Raw genomic sequence first — 12,339 nt, forward strand, 5'->3', positions numbered from 1 at the left:
AAATATATCAACACGGCAAGCCTCGGAATTGTACCACTTTTATCAACTCGTGTTGATATATTTGATTTCAAAAGACACTCGGGTGACATTCCCTATATGTGACCCTAGCTGTTCGTGTTATCGTGCCCTGCCGGTGTTAATCGTTACTCATGGTATGAACCACTGATTTGTCTGTTCCAGACTCGATATAAACGACAGACCACCTGTATGCAGCTGAATTGGTACTGTCTACAACATCCATTTCACAGGTCACATTTATCTTTTCTAAAGTAAAAGAAGAATTAATAAAATCAGCTTTTTCGTCGTCCTATTGTCCTTTCACTAAATTTCCCAGTAGAGACAATATAACCAGAGCAGCTCAGACGGATACATTGTTCCATCAACTTCACACGCGCGTTCAGTCACATTTCACCATCTTCCCGAGGCAAGAGAATTAACTGACTTTTAAAAGTCCAGTTTCCACCTTTGCCGAACTAGGCTGGAATTACTGGGCTCGATCGTAGCGCCACCAGTGCCTATTACCAGTTATGCCACTTCTCAGCCTCGTCTACGGACCAATCAGATTCCACCTCTCGTATCACTTGCTTTCGCTTCACACAAAATGGTGGGACCCAGTCAGGGCGATCTGATCGATAATCAAGATCTATATTGTGATAAAACGGGTCTTATATCACGAAATGCATCAAATCGCGTGAGCACCTTAACTAAAAACATGAAAAGATTTGCAAAATATCTGCTGACCACGAATTGGTGCTGCACATGTTTTGCAATTCCTGCAATCGACCAAAATCTGCACGACAGTTTACGAACCGGATTTCGATTTCGGTGCGCTATTTTGATTGGACTATGCATAGACTCGTTAGTCCAGCCAAAATGTAACTCCATATTCCAAGCCTAGTTCGGCAAGGGTGGAAACTGGACTTTTATAGTCAGTTAACTCTCTTGCCTCGGGAAGATGCATTTCACGTGCAACCGCGGTCTGTGTCTGTGAAACAAAAGTGTGTTTTACCCGGAGGCTAGCGAAAGGACTATAATTATATCTATCAAAAGAAAGCACGCAAGAGTGTGCATTCGTGAACATGTACTCGCAGGTGATTTCGCACTATCGTGTATTATTGTAAATTACACTATTAATGTTTTTCTCTTATTAAAATCGTCGTTCCCGAGAAGAGTCGTGGTTACATATAACCAGTTGTCTGGTTACCTGTGGCAACGAAGGCAGTAAAGACACAACAAGCGGTGATTGGTTCTTTTTATGGACTATCAATATTTTGTGTTATAAATCTTCTTTATTAATTATTAATGAAATATTTAATTTATATGACGATCAATATAAATGTAATATAATAATTTGAATTAACGGCGTTGGGTGCGATGATTTTTTTCTCCTTTGATCATGCTCATTTATTGACCTCTTTGCTATGACATACAGCATATATAGCATATGACTGGGGGTATACCCCACGCCGGGAGAACCCGACTGCGACCTTAACTAAGACAGAAAAAGGTTGGAGCCCAAAAAAAAATGTAAGTTCACACCCAGCTAATTTTGACTGCACGGGATGGTCGTGATCTTCGCGGATGGAGAAACAATAGGGAAAAAGGTTTGAAAGAGGGAAAAAACGATTGTCAGAAGTGGGATTCGAACCCACGCCGGGAGAACCCGACTGCGACCTGAACGCAGCGCCTTAGACCGCTCGGCCATCCTGACTGCTGGCGATGTGTACGGACCTTTATACAGTATACCAGTGAGAGTGCTATAAACTGTTTGGTCCGAAAAAGGCATTCCACCCTCATTGAAGATAAGGTCATAACTCAGATTGGACCTCTCAAAAAGCGGATACATTGCACATATACATTTCAACAAATGTACCGTGAAACGTTCATTGTATTTAAGTAAACAAGAGCTGACTGTACCAGACCTCCATGTGCCAGTAAGAAATAGGACTACAAAAAGGTTGGAGCCCCAATGTTTTGTTTGGTGTTGGACGCGAATAATGAATTCTTATTACATGTATTTATCCTAGAAGCATATGTGTTGGGGGTATAGCTCAGTGGTAGAGCATTCGACTGCAGATCGAGAGGTCCCCGGTTCGATCCCGGGTGCCCCCTCTTTTTGGTGAAATAGTCATCAGCAAGGGCACAAGGAAGTGCCACTCCATTGCCTGTCGCAACATACCTGACACAGGCAATCCAACTTTTGACAGAGAGTGTCTGTTGAGTACATAAAGTGTGCAGCTGATTAATTAGACACGATTCCAACTTTTGACCATGCATCCACAAAAACAGAAGGGAAATGTTAGTTCACACCCAGCTAATTTTGACTGCAGGGGATGGTCGTGATCTTCGCGGAAAAGACAACTTAATGAATTTATCTGATTGATTGGCCACGCCTGGAGGCATTCGTGACCAACTCGTGTTGTTCCGGGACAAGCCGAATAGCGACTCGTGCCCCTCTCATGGTCAATTTTGCGACCGGGTTCCGTCTTAGCGCAAACGGGCAGACCTATAACAATTGCCAACTCGTTGCGTAATGGTTCACATATATTTCCCCATATATCACACATATTTCAGATGCAATTTAAATCACAGCTGGACATGCGGAATTATACAGTATGATTGAACACATTTAACTGTGTCTTTGGTATATTTTTCGATGCAAGACATATGTAAAATCAAAAATTATTTCTGAGGGATTCTTTGACGAAGAAGTTAAAATCATACGCGCATTCTGATTGGTTTGTCGTATTTTCGCTCATAACATTCATCGAAAGGGGGATGAGTCTTCCTGCAGGTTACGGAAAGAGGCAAGTGGTGACAAATGGCCTGGAGGCATGCCTTTAAACAAAATTGCTTACGTCGCAAAATAATTTTTATAATGTTTCTGTTTTTTTTAAACGCACGCCTTTAAACGAAATTGCTTACGTCACAAAATGATTTTTATCAAAAAAATAATGTTTAAATGTATTCTTGACTTGATATGCGTCACGGGTCTGCAATGTACAGTGTAGTGGAAACAAATAATTCTATTTAAATGCATATGACACTGCAGTTGCATCCATATGGAGCAAATGTATACGTCACTTGAATACTTCCTTCTTTTCAGCTTCTTTCTTGACTGAGGAGTGAGAAGCTTAGAAACGAGGCGGTGAGTGTGAAGCATCGGTGGTCTAGTGGTAGAATACTCGCCTGCCACGCGGGTGACCCGGGTTCGATTCCCGGTTGTTGTTGTGCCTCTTGCCAACAAAAGGAATAGACACTCTCAAAAAGCGCGTCTCCAGAAAGCTGTATTCAATCTGTTACGCAATGCGATTGTTGTCAGTGATGTCACGTTTCTATGACGTCGTGCCATTGTGAGGTCCCAAACGGGTCCCAAAATAGTCATCTGCCCGTTGGAATGATAATATGTATGCATTTACATGACTCTATTTGAAGGACTTCTACGGGTGGGATGTGCTGCGAATTTTAGCATTGTTCTGTACATGAATGGGTGCTTATCTGCAAACTACATTGACAGTGTCGGGCTATCAATTAAGCAATAATACGGCTAGTTCTACGTTCGATTACTCACAATATTTCATTTAATAGCGTGATTGAAAAGAAATAGAAAGTGTCAACAGGAATGTACACACACCAACACGGTGCATATTCATCATTGGAGGGTGCCATTTGTACTTTTCACCGACGGACTTTGAGGTTACATTTCTCATTCCCGGTCCCTACTGAAATAAAAAGATGCGTCGGCCGGGAATCGAACCCGGATCGACTGCTTGGAAGGCAACCATGCTAACCTTTACACCACCGACGCTGTCCATGTGGTGCATAGCCGGAAAAGACAATTTAATGAATTTCTCTGATTGATTGGCCACGCCTGGAGGCACGCCTTTAAACGAAATTGCTTACGTCACAAAATGATTTTTATTTTTAAAAAAATGTTTAAATGTATTCTTGACTTGATATGCGTCACGGGTCTGCAATGTACAGTGTAGTGGAAACAAATAATTCTATTTAAATGCATATGACACTGCAGTTGCATCCATATGGAGCAAATGCATACGTCACTTGAATACTTCCTTCTTTTCAGCTTCTTTCTTGCCTAAGGAGTGAGAAGCTTAGAAACGAGACGGTGAGTGTGAAGCATCGGTGGTCTAGTGGTAGAATACTCGCCTGCCACGCGGGTGACCCGGGTTCGATTCCCGGTCGATGCACATTGTTTTGTGCCTCTTGCCAACAAAAGGAATAGACACTCTCAAAAAGCGCGTCTCCAGAAAGCTGTATTCAATCTGTTACGCAATGCGATTGTTGTCAGTGATGTCACGTTTCTATGACGTCGTGCCATTGTGAGGTCCCAAACGGGTCCCAAAATAGTCATCTGCCCGTTGGAATGATAATATGTATGCATTTACATGACTCTATTTGAAGGACTTCTACGGGTGGGATGTGCTGCGAATTTTAGCATTGTTCTGTACATGAATCGGTGCTTATCTGCAAACTACATTGACAGTGTCGGGCTATCAATTAAGCAATAATACGGCTAGTTCTACGTTCGATTACTCACAATATTTCATTTAATAGCGTGATTGAAAAGAAATATAAAGTGTCAACAGGAATGTACACACACCAACACGGTGCGTATTCATCATTGGAGGGTGCCATTTGTACTTTTCACCGACGGACTTTGAGGTTACATTTCTCATTCCCGGTCCCTACTGAAATAAAAAGATGCGTCGGCCGGGAATCGAACCCGGATCGACTGCTTGGAAGGCAACCATGCTAACCTTTACACCACCGACGCTGTCCATGTGGTGCATAGCCGGAAAAGACAATTTAATGAATTTCTCTGATTGATTGGCCACGCCTGGAGGCACGCCTTTAAACGAAATTGCTTACGTCACAAAATGATTTTTATTTTTAAAAAAATGTTTAAATGTATTCTTGACTTGATATGCGTCACGGGTCTGCAATGTACAGTGTAGTGGAAACAAATAATTCTATTTAAATGCATATGGCACTGCAGTTGCATCCATATGGAGCAAATGTATACGTCACTTGAATACTTCCTTCTTTTCAGCTTCTTTCTTGCCTAAGGAGTGAGAAGCTTAGAAACGAGGCGGTGAGTGTGAAGCATCGGTGGTCTAGTGGTAGAATACTCGCCTGCCACGCGGGTGACCCGGGTTCGATTCCCGGTCGATGCACATTGTTTTTGTGCCTCTTGCCAACAAAAGGAATAGACACTCTCAAAAAGCGCGTCTCCAGAAAGCTGTATTCAATCTGTTACGCAATGCGATTGTTGTCAGTGATGTCACGTTTCTATGACGTTGTGCCATTGTGAGGTCACAAACGGGTCCCAAAATAGTCATCTGCCCGTTGGAATGATAATATGTATGCATTTACATGACTCTATTTGAAGGACTTCTACGGGTGGGATGTGCTGCGAATTTTAGCATTGTTCTGTACATGAATCGGTGCTTATCTGCAAACTACATTGACAGTGTCGGGCTATCAATTAAGCAATAATACGGCTAGTTCTACGTTCGATTACTCACAATATTTCATTTAATAGCGTGATTGAAAAGAAATATAAAGTGTCAACAGGAATGTACACACACCAACACGGTGCGTATTCATCCTTGGAGGGTGCCATTTGTACTTTTCACCGACGGACTTTGAGGTTACATTTCTCATTCCCGGTCCCTACTGAAATAAAAAGATGCGTCGGCCGGGAATCGAACCCGGATCGACTGCTTGGAAGGCAACCATGCTAACCTTTACACCACCGACGCTGCCCATGTGGTGCATAGCCGGAAAAGATAATTTAATGAATTTCTCTGATTGATTGTCCACGCCTGGAGGCACGCCTTCAAACGAAATTGCTTACGTCACAAAATGATTTTTATTTTTAAAAAAATGTTTAAATGTATTCTTGACTTGATATGCGTCACGGGTCTGCAATGTACAGTGTAGTGGAAACAAATAATTCTATTTAAATGCATATGACACTGCAGTTGCATCCATATGGAGCAAATGTATACGTCACTTGAATACTTCCTTCTTTTCAGCTTCTTTCTTGCCTAAGGAGTGAGAAGCTTAGAAACGAGGCGGTGAGTGTGAAGCATCGGTGGTCTAGTGGTAGAATACTCGCCTGCCACGCGGGTGACCCGGTTTCGATTCCCGGTCGATGCACATTGTTTTTGTGCCTCTTGCCAACAAAAGGAATAGACACTCTCAAAAAGCGCGTCTCCAGAAAGCTGTATTCAATCTGTTACGCAATGCGATTGTTGTCAGTGATGTCACGTTTCTATGACGTCGTGCCATTGTGAGGTCCCAAACGGGTCCCAAAATAGTCATCTGCCCGTTGGAATGATAATATGTATGCATTTACATGACTCTATTTGAAGGACTTCTACGGGTGGGATGTGCTGCGAATTTTAGCATTGTTCTGTACATGAATCGGTGCTTATCTGCAAACTACATTGACAGTGTCGGGCTATCAATTAAGCAATAATACGGCTAGTTCCACGTTCGATTACTCACAATATTTCATTTAATAGCGTGATTGAAAAGAAATATAAAGTGTCAACAGGAATGTACACACACCAACACGGTGCGTATTCATCATTGGAGGGTGCCATTTGTACTTATCACCGACGGACTTTGAGGTTACATTTCTCATACCCGGTCCCTACTGAAATAAAAAGATGCGTCGGCCGGGAATCGAACCCGGATCGACTGCTTGGAAGGCAACCATGCTAACCTTTACACCACCGACGCTGTCGATGTGGTGCATAGCCGGAAAAGACAATTTAATGAATTTCTCTGATTGATTGGCCACGCCTGGAGGCACGCCTTTAAACGAAATTGCTTACGTCACAAAATGATTTTTATTTTTAAAAAAATGTTTAAATGTATTCTTGACTTGATATGCGTCACGGGTCTGCAATGTACAGTGTAGTGGAAACAAATAATTCTATTTAAATGCATATGACACTGCAGTTGCATCCATATGGAGCAAATGCATACGTCACTTGAATACTTCCTTCTTTTCAGCTTCTTTCTTGCCTAAGGAGTGAGAAGCTTAGAAACGAGGCGGTGAGTGTGAAGCATCGGTGGTCTAGTGGTAGAATACTCGCCTGCCACGCGGGTGACCCGGGTTCGATTCCCGGTCGATGCACATTGTTTTTGTGCCTCTTGCCAACAAAAGGAATAGACACTCTCAAAAAGCGCGTCTCCAGAAAGCTGTATTCAATCTGTTACGCAATGCGATTGTTGTCAGTGATGTCACGTTTCTATGACGTCGTGCCATTGTGAGGTCCCAAACGGGTCCCAAAATAGTCATCTGCCCGTTGGAATGATAATATGTATGCATTTACATGACTCTATTTGAAGGACTTCTACGGGTGGGATGTGCTGCGAATTTTAGCATTGTTCTGTACATGAATGGGTGCTTATCTGCAAACTACATTGACAGTGTCGGGCTATCAATTAAGCAATAATACGGCTAGTTCTACGTTCGATTACTCACAATATTTCATTTAATAGCGTGATTGAAAAGAAATATAAAGTGTCAACAGGAATGTACACACACCAACACGGTGCGTATTCATCATTGGAGGGTGCCATTTGTACTTTTCACCGACGGACTTTGAGGTTACATTTCTCATTCCCGGTCCCTACTGAAATAAAAAGATGCGTCGGCCGGGAATCGAACCCGGATCGACTGCTTGGAAGGCAACCATGCTAACCTTTACACCACCGACGCTGCCCATGTGGTGCATAGCCGGAAAAGACAATTTAATGAATTTCTCTGATTGATTGGCCACGCCTGGAGGCACGCCTTCAAACGAAATTGCTTACGTCACAAAATGATTTTTATTTTTAAAAAAATGTTTAAATGTATTCTTGACTTGATATGCGTCACGGGTCTGCAATGTACAGTGTAGTGGAAACAAATAATTCTATTTAAATGCATATGACACTGCAGTTGCATCCATATGGAGCAAATGTATACGTCACTTGAATACTTCCTTCTTTTCAGCTTCTTTCTTGCCTAAGGAGTGAGAAGCTTAGAAACGAGGCGGTGAGTGTGAAGCAACGGTGGTCTAGTGGTAGAATACTCGCCTGCCACGCGGGTGACCCGGTTTCGATTCCCGGTCGATGCACATTGTTTTTGTGCCTCTTGCCAACAAAAGGAATAGACACTCTCAAAAAGCGCGTCTCCAGAAAGCTGTATTCAATCTGTTACGCAATGCGATTGTTGTCAGTGATGTCACGTTTCTATGACGTCGTGCCATTGTGAGGTCCCAAACGGGTCCCAAAATAGTCATCTGCCCGTTGGAATGATAATATGTATGCATTTACATGACTCTATTTGAAGGACTTCTACGGGTGGGATGTGCTGCGAATTTTAGCATTGTTCTGTACATGAATCGGTGCTTATCTGCAAACTACATTGACAGTGTCGGGCTATCAATTAAGCAATAATACGGCTAGTTCTACGTTCGATTACTCACAATATTTCATTTAATAGCGTGATTGAAAAGAAATATAAAGTGTCAACAGGAATGTACACACACCAACACGGTGCGTATTCATCATTGGAGGGTGCCATTTGTACTTATCACCGACGGACTTTGAGGTTACATTTCTCATTCCCGGTCCCTACTGAAATAAAAAGATGCGTCGGCCGGGAATCGAACCCGGATCGACTGCTTGGAAGGCAACCATGCTAACCTTTACACCACCGACGCTGTCGATGTGGTGCATAGCCGGAAAAGACAATTTAATGAATTTCTCTGATTGATTGGCCACGCCTGGAGGCACGCCTTTAAACGAAATTGCTTACGTCACAAAATGATTTTTATTTAAAAAAAAATGTTTAAATGTATTCTTGACTTGATATGCGTCACGGGTCTGCAATGTACAGTGTAGTGGAAACAAATAATTCTATTTAAATGCATATGACACTGCAGTTGCATCCATATGGAGCAAATGTATACGTCACTTGAATACTTCCTTCTTTTCAGCTTCTTTCTTGCCTAAGGAGTGAGAAGCTTAGAAACGAGGCGGTGAGTGTGAAGCATCGGTGGTCTAGTGGTAGAATACTCGCCTGCCACGCGGGTGACCCGGTTTCGATTCCCGGTCGATGCACATTGTTTTTGTGCCTCTTGCCAACAAAAGGAATAGACACTCTCAAAAAGCGCGTCTCCAGAAAGCTGTATTCAATCTGTTACGCAATGCGATTGTTGTCAGTGATGTCACGTTTCTATGACGTCGTGCCATTGTGAGGTCCCAAACGGGTCCCAAAATAGTCATCTGCCCGTTGGAATGATAATATGTATGCATTTACATGACTCTATTTGAAGGACTTCTACGGGTGGGATGTGCTGCGAATTTTAGCATTGTTCTGTACATGAATCGGTGCTTATCTGCAAACTACATTGGCAGTGTCGGGCTATCAATTAAGCAATAATACGGCTAGTTCTACGTTCGATTACTCACAATATTTCATTTAATAGCGTGATTGAAAAGAAATATAAAGTGTCAACAGGAATGTACACACACCAACACGGTGCGTATTCATCATTGGAGGGTGCCATTTGTACTTTTCACCGACGGACTTTGAGGTTACATTTCTCATTCCCGGTCCCTACTGAAATAAAAAGATGCGTCGGCAGGGAATCGAACCCGGATCGACTGCTTGGAAGGCAACCATGCTAACCTTTACACCACCGACGCTGTCCATGTGGTGCATAGCCGGAAAAGACAATTTAATGAATTTCTCTGATTGATTGTCCACGCCTGGAGGCACGCCTTTAAACGAAATTGCTTACGTCACAAAATGATTTTTATTTTTAAAAAAATGTTTAAATGTATTCTTGACTTGATATGCGTCACGGGTCTGCAATGTACAGTGTAGTGGAAACAAATAATTCTATTTAAATGCATATGACACTGCAGTTGCATCCATATGGAGCAAATGTATACGTCACTTGAATACTTCCTTCTTTTCAGCTTCTTTCTTGCCTAAGGAGTGAGAAGCTTAGAAACGAGGCGGTGAGTGTGAAGCATCGGTGGTCTAGTGGTAGAATACTCGCCTGCCACGCGGGTGACCCGGGTTCGATTCCCGGTCGATGCACATTGTTTTTGTGCCTCTTGCCAACAAAAGGAATAGACACTCTCAAAAAGCGCGTCTCCAGAAAGCTGTATTCAATCTGTTACGCAATGCGATTGTTGTCAGTGATGTCACGTTTCTATGACGTCGTGCCATTGTGAGGTCCCAAACGGGTCCCAAAATAGTCATCTGCCCGTTGGAATGATAATATGTATGCATTTACATGACTCTATTTGAAGGACTTCTACGGGTGGGATGTGCTGCGAATTTTAGCATTGTTCTGTACATGAATCGGTGCTTATCTGCAAACTACATTGGCAGTGTCGGGCTATCAATTAAGCAATAATACGGCTAGTTCTACGTTCGATTACTCACAATATTTCATTTAATAGCGTGATTGAAAAGAAATATAAAGTGTCAACAGGAATGTACACACACCAACACGGTGCGTATTCATCATTGGAGGGTGCCATTTGTACTTTTCACCGACGGACTTTGAGGTTACATTTCTCATTCCCGGTCCCTACTGAAATAAAAAGATGCGTCGGCAGGGAATCGAACCCGGATCGACTGCTTGGAAGGCAACCATGCTAACCTTTACACCACCGACGCTGTCCATGTGGTGCATAGCCGGAAAAGACAATTTAATGAATTTCTCTGATTGATTGGCCACGCCTGGAGGCACGCCTTTAAACGAAATTGCTTACGTCACAAAATGATTTTTATTTTTAAAAAAATGTTTAAATGTATTCTTGACTTGATATGCGTCACGGGTCTGCAATGTACAGTGTAGTGGAAACAAATAATTCTATTTAAATGCATATGACACTGCAGTTGCATCCATATGGAGCAAATGTATACGTCACTTGAATACTTCCTTCTTTTCAGCTTCTTTCTTGCCTAAGGAGTGAGAAGCTTAGAAACGAGGCGGTGAGTGTGAAGCATCGGTGGTCTAGTGGTAGAATACTCGCCTGCCACGCGGGTGACCCGGGTTCGATTCCCGGTCGATGCACATTGTTTTTGTGCCTCTTGCCAACAAAAGGAATAGACACTCTCAAAAAGCGCGTCTCCAGAAAGCTGTATTCAATCTGTTACGCAATGCGATTGTTGTCAGTGATGTCACGTTTCTATGACGTCGTGCCATTGTGAGGTCCCAAACGGGTCCCAAAATAGTCATCTGCCCGTTGGAATGATAATATGTATGCATTTACATGACTCTATTTGAAGGACTTCTACGGGTGGGATGTGCTGCGAATTTTAGCATTGTTCTGTACATGAATCGGTGCTTATCTGCAAACTACATTGGCAGTGTCGGGCTATCAATTAAGCAATAATACGGCTAGTTCTACGTTCGATTACTCACAATATTTCATTTAATAGCGTGATTGAAAAGAAATATAAAGTGTCAACAGGAATGTACACACACCAACACGGTGCGTATTCATCATTGGAGGGTGCCATTTGTACTTTTCACCGACGGACTTTGAGGTTACATTTCTCATTCCCGGTCCCTACTGAAATAAAAAGATGCGTCGGCAGGGAATCGAACCCGGATCGACTGCTTGGAAGGCAACCATGCTAACCTTTACACCACCGACGCTGTCCATGTGGTGCATAGCCGGAAAAGACAATTTAATGAATTTCTCTGATTGATTGGCCACGCCTGGAGGCACGCCTTTAAACGAAATTGCTTACGTCACAAAATGATTTTTATTTTTAAAAAAATGTTTAAATGTATTCTTGACTTGATATGCGTCACGGGTCTGCAATGTACAGTGTAGTGGAAACAAATAATTCTATTTAAATGCATATGACACTGCAGTTGCATCCATATGGAGCAAATGTATACGTCACTTGAATACTTCCTTCTTTTCAGCTTCTTTCTTGCCTAAGGAGTGAGAAGCTTAGAAACGAGGCGGTGAGTGTGAAGCATCGGTGGTCTAGTGGTAGAATACTCGCCTGCCACGCGGGTGACCCGGGTTCGATTCCCGGTCGATGCACATTGTTTTTGTGCCTCTTGCCAACAAAAGGAAAAGACACTCTCAAAATGCGCGTCTCCAGAAAGCTGTATTCAATCTGTTACGCAATGCGATTGTTGTCAGTGATGTCACGTTTCTATGACGTCGTGCCATTGTGAGGTCACAAACGGGTCCCAAAATAGTCATCTGCCCGTTGGAATGATAATATGTATGCATTTACATGACTCTATTTGAAGGACTTCTACGGGT

The 12,339-nt window shown here is 42.7% G+C and overlaps 14 non-coding genes across 14 annotated transcripts; 7 read left to right on the top strand and 7 right to left on the bottom strand.

The window, feature by feature from the left end:
• Positions 1-1,627: 1,627 nt before the first annotated feature.
• Positions 1,628-1,711, bottom strand: Trnal-cag. Its single transcript has one exon. It is a non-coding gene; the product is annotated as a tRNA-Leu (tRNA).
• A 329-nt stretch (positions 1,712-2,040) lies between these two features.
• Trnac-gca lies at positions 2,041-2,112 on the top strand. The gene has a single exon. It is a non-coding gene; the product is annotated as a tRNA-Cys (tRNA).
• A 1,624-nt stretch (positions 2,113-3,736) lies between these two features.
• Trnag-ucc lies at positions 3,737-3,808 on the bottom strand. The gene has a single exon. It is a non-coding gene; the product is annotated as a tRNA-Gly (tRNA).
• A 329-nt stretch (positions 3,809-4,137) lies between these two features.
• Positions 4,138-4,208, top strand: Trnag-gcc. The gene has a single exon. It is a non-coding gene; the product is annotated as a tRNA-Gly (tRNA).
• Positions 4,209-4,723: 515 nt separating this feature from the next.
• Trnag-ucc lies at positions 4,724-4,795 on the bottom strand. The gene has a single exon. It is a non-coding gene; the product is annotated as a tRNA-Gly (tRNA).
• A 329-nt stretch (positions 4,796-5,124) lies between these two features.
• Positions 5,125-5,195, top strand: Trnag-gcc. Its single transcript has one exon. It is a non-coding gene; the product is annotated as a tRNA-Gly (tRNA).
• A 516-nt stretch (positions 5,196-5,711) lies between these two features.
• Positions 5,712-5,783, bottom strand: Trnag-ucc. Its single transcript has one exon. It is a non-coding gene; the product is annotated as a tRNA-Gly (tRNA).
• Positions 5,784-6,699: 916 nt separating this feature from the next.
• Positions 6,700-6,771, bottom strand: Trnag-ucc. The gene has a single exon. It is a non-coding gene; the product is annotated as a tRNA-Gly (tRNA).
• A 329-nt stretch (positions 6,772-7,100) lies between these two features.
• Positions 7,101-7,171, top strand: Trnag-gcc. The gene has a single exon. It is a non-coding gene; the product is annotated as a tRNA-Gly (tRNA).
• A 516-nt stretch (positions 7,172-7,687) lies between these two features.
• Trnag-ucc lies at positions 7,688-7,759 on the bottom strand. The gene has a single exon. It is a non-coding gene; the product is annotated as a tRNA-Gly (tRNA).
• Positions 7,760-8,675: 916 nt separating this feature from the next.
• Positions 8,676-8,747, bottom strand: Trnag-ucc. The gene has a single exon. It is a non-coding gene; the product is annotated as a tRNA-Gly (tRNA).
• Positions 8,748-10,064: 1,317 nt separating this feature from the next.
• On the top strand, positions 10,065-10,135 carry Trnag-gcc. Its single transcript has one exon. It is a non-coding gene; the product is annotated as a tRNA-Gly (tRNA).
• Positions 10,136-11,052: 917 nt separating this feature from the next.
• Positions 11,053-11,123, top strand: Trnag-gcc. The gene has a single exon. It is a non-coding gene; the product is annotated as a tRNA-Gly (tRNA).
• A 917-nt stretch (positions 11,124-12,040) lies between these two features.
• Positions 12,041-12,111, top strand: Trnag-gcc. Its single transcript has one exon. It is a non-coding gene; the product is annotated as a tRNA-Gly (tRNA).
• Positions 12,112-12,339: the final 228 nt, after the last annotated feature.

This window comes from Haliotis rufescens, unplaced genomic scaffold, assembly GCF_023055435.1.
Source record: "Haliotis rufescens isolate VD_foot unplaced genomic scaffold, xgHalRufe1.0.p SCAF_5, whole genome shotgun sequence".
In the NCBI taxonomy this organism is placed as follows: domain Eukaryota; kingdom Metazoa; phylum Mollusca; class Gastropoda; order Lepetellida; family Haliotidae; genus Haliotis; species Haliotis rufescens.